Source organism: Triticum aestivum, chromosome 6B (genome assembly GCF_018294505.1).
Source record: "Triticum aestivum cultivar Chinese Spring chromosome 6B, IWGSC CS RefSeq v2.1, whole genome shotgun sequence".
Lineage (NCBI taxonomy): Eukaryota > Viridiplantae > Streptophyta > Magnoliopsida > Poales > Poaceae > Triticum > Triticum aestivum.
In genome coordinates this window covers 128,818,350-128,821,984 of record NC_057810.1, presented here as the reverse complement: position 1 = coordinate 128,821,984, position 3,635 = coordinate 128,818,350, and the positions used below count along the sequence as shown (strand labels likewise).

General features: G+C 43.6%; 1 pseudogene; it reads left to right on the top strand.

Moving 5' to 3' along the window:
* The first annotated feature begins 1,208 nt into the window (after positions 1-1,208).
* LOC123133740 (protein Rf1, mitochondrial-like) lies at positions 1,209-3,192 on the top strand (annotated as a pseudogene).
* The last annotated feature ends 443 nt before the right edge of the window (positions 3,193-3,635 follow it).

Sequence of the window (3,635 nt, the reverse complement as noted above, 5' to 3'; positions counted from 1 at the left end):
TCATTAGTTTTAAGTATGAGGTAGGGGTTTTATGCCTTTCGGTAGATCTCAAGGTCTCATTGAGTTTTATGGATGGTAGTACCAGCAGAGGGGAGGGTCTGATTGTTGGAAGCTACCAGTGAGAGAGAGCGAACATTTAATAGAGATGCTTGTGTGCTAGTATTAATCTGACCATGTTTATGTATATGGGTGGCGTTTTTTCCCATAAATTTGTCTGTTTGCAATTTATCTTTTGCCAAGGCAAAAGAAATGGTGTGTGTGGGGGGGAGAACTAATATATTTTAGGACGATGACTTAATTGCAGGCAGGAAAAAAGATTTGGAATGTATATGTCAAAATGAAGGACAACAATATTGAAACCTGGTCTACAGGAACCAAACACCCCTAAAATGAAGAGTTGTTTAGACGATGAAATCATGGTCAATATTGATGGAACATGTCGTGATGTCTCTACCTAATATCACCGCCTTCATGTCTTTCCTGTTGGCAGCAGATACAAGACTCAGCCAGGGGTTAAGAGACCAGCTCTAGCTATATGATGCATCTCTGCTAAAATAGTTTGCTTTATAAAGCCAATATCATCAAGTGATCTCATAACTTTCTTTTGAGCTATCATGCTACCATGTAATGAAATATATAACATTGTGTACTAAGTATCTATTAAATTGGCTCTAACTCACTCTCACTTGCATGGCTCACCCTTGCTTTTTGCGCCATGGGCGCAACGGATCATCTAGTGAACTTAAAGAGAGGAAGAAAGTAATTATTGGACTTGAAGTAGTAGTCAAGGAAGTTGTGTCTTCATTGAAGCGTGTAAATTTTTTGTCTTCCTGTTTGGATGAGTTCTCCTGGTGAGGAACTGATGAATTATATGCCCAAAGTACTGTTTAATAAAGTAGCTGAGTAGTGAAGCTTTTAGCTCAATGAACGCAGATGAATTTGTGTTAAAAGATTTGGGAAGATAAGTTTTAAGGGTTCTGTTATGAACCCTTTTTTTACTCCTCATATTTGTTTACTCGAGTGAACAACAATATAGATATATAGGAAATATAAAGAAGAGAGCAAAAGCAGAAACATCATGAGAATCTTAAAATATGAGACAGTGGTCACGTCAACCAAATATCCAAATACCAAACAAATTCAAAATATCCAACAGAATTGCATGATGCATGCTTGTACGAACACCACCCAATCCCATGTACTCCGAGTAAAAGGCATGATGCACCCGCCCAGCAAATCGAATCCCAGCCGCGCCGAGCTCCAAATCGAATCTAAAATCCCCCAATCCAGCACCACCGTCCACCGTCCTCCCGTCGCTGGACGCGCCCGTGGTTGGTCGTCGCCGGCGCGCGCCCGGACTCACCGTCGCTGCAGGAAGAAGCGAGCGACACCACCCAGTCTAGTGTCTCCTCCGTCCGCCCTCCTCCCACCAGGACAGGACTTGTTCGTTGCCTCCCGCATTCACCGCCGCTGCAGAAATTAGACGGCGACAATGTCACGCCTTCAGGTCCGCTCTTTCTCCAGCCCCGTTTCCTCACGCGCCAACGATCTGCTGACCGAACTCCACGGCCATCTGGGCTTCGGGACGCTCAGGCCAGAGCTCGCGCACCAACTGTTCGACGAAATGCTGCGCCAACCTGTCCCAGTATCAGCGCGTGCACTCAACGGCTTATTTGCTGCCCTCGCATGTGCGCCGCCCTCCGCCGCCTGCACCGACGGCCCTGTCCTCGCCATCCATCTTTTCAACCGCATGGCCCGAGCAGGCTGCCGCAGGGTGATAGCACTCACCAGTCACACCTACAGCATACTAATTGAATGTTGCTGCCGCACGCGCCGTCCGGACCTAGGGCCTTCCTTCTTCACTCACCTTCTCAAGACAGGCGTGACGGCAGACATCGTAATCTATAGTGGCTTATTCAAGTGCCTCTGCGACTTGAAGTGCACAGAGGAGGCTTTGGATATGCTGCTCCACAGAATGCCGAACGACGTAAGTGATGCCATCTCCTACTCAGTAATTCTCAAGAGTCTTTGCGACAACGGGAGGAGCCAGCTTGCGCTTGACGTGCTCCATATAATGACCAAAAAAGGTGCTGACTACTCCCCGGATGTGTTTGCATACAACATGGTAATCGATGGCTTCTTTAAGGAAGGTGAAGTAAGCAAAGCATGCGATCTGTTCCATGAAATGATACAACAGGGGGTTGTGCCCGATGTGGCGATGTATACCTCCATTATCAATGCGCTATGCAAAGCAAGAGCAATGGACAAGGCAGAGGTGGTTCTTCGATCAATGGTTCATAATGGTGTCCAACCAGATGTTGTGACATATACTATCATGATCCAAGGATATTCAACTTTGAGACAGTTGAAAGAAGTCGCTAGGTTGTTGAAAGTGATGAGAAGCCAAGGTGTTATGCCAAGCGTTGTTACCTACAACTCACTCATGACCTGCCTTTGCAAGAATGGAAGATTCAAGGAAGCTGTAGAAATTTTTTATTCAATGGCTGTGAAGGGCCTAAAACCTAATGTCATCTCATACTCTATAATACTCCATGGATACGCTAAAGAAGGATCCCTTGTTGCCATGATTGATCTCTATCAGTTGATGGCAGCAGAAGGGGTCATACCTGACCTCCATTGTTTCAACATACTAATTGCTGCATATGCTGAATATGGAATGATGGATGTGGCTATGCTTTTCTTCGAAGACATGTTGAAGCAGGGGGTGAACCCTAATGAAGTCACAATTTTTGTCTGTGATAGCTGGATTATGCAAAATGGGCAGGATGGATGATGCTACGGAAAAATTCAGTGAGATGATTGATAGGGGAGTACCACCTGACAAAACTGTTTACATGTGCATGATTGAGGGTTATTTTAAACATGGAGATTCCGTGAAAGCCAAGGAGTTTATTACCAAAATGAAGAAGGATACATAGGCATCGGAATCGGAAGGATAATTGAGGAACGCATCATCTTTTACTTGGTTATCCTACTATGTTCACTTCAATGATCGATGGATATTGCTTATCGCCAAGATGGAGAAAGCATTTAGAGTACTTGATGCTATGACTAGTTTCTTTAGTCAGAACTTGTAACTTATCATGGTTATGCTCTCATTGTCTTGATATGCTCTATATGCGTTGTTATTCTGATTGCTCCAACGTGCAGTAGAATTTGAGAAGTGTGAATTAAGCATTATGGGTTTTAATTGCTGTTTATTGGTAGTTGGGTGGATTGTCTGATTCAAATTTTCTCGACGCACTACAATATTTAGGTGTTACATGCATAATACCTTCTGTCCAAGAGCGCTCTTCAAACTTCATACATGATAGAAAACTATCTATGATACGTTTCAACTAAGAGTTATTGCTGTCTTTCGTGGGGAAAGAGAAGAATTTCACTTTTTTGCCATAAATAACTGTGCGTTCAAGTTCAACACTGCAATTGGTGATTGATCATGAAGCTTTAGTATTGGGCCAAATGTTTTCTATGAAGATACTGTTAGTTGGGTGCTTCCTTGTAGCACCTTCATCATGATGATACTGCTATTAGCCATTAGGCTTATGGTAGCAGTTATCATTTCAGTTTAAGTTACACATACTTCCCTTATGTGTTTTACTCTTGATGTGAGA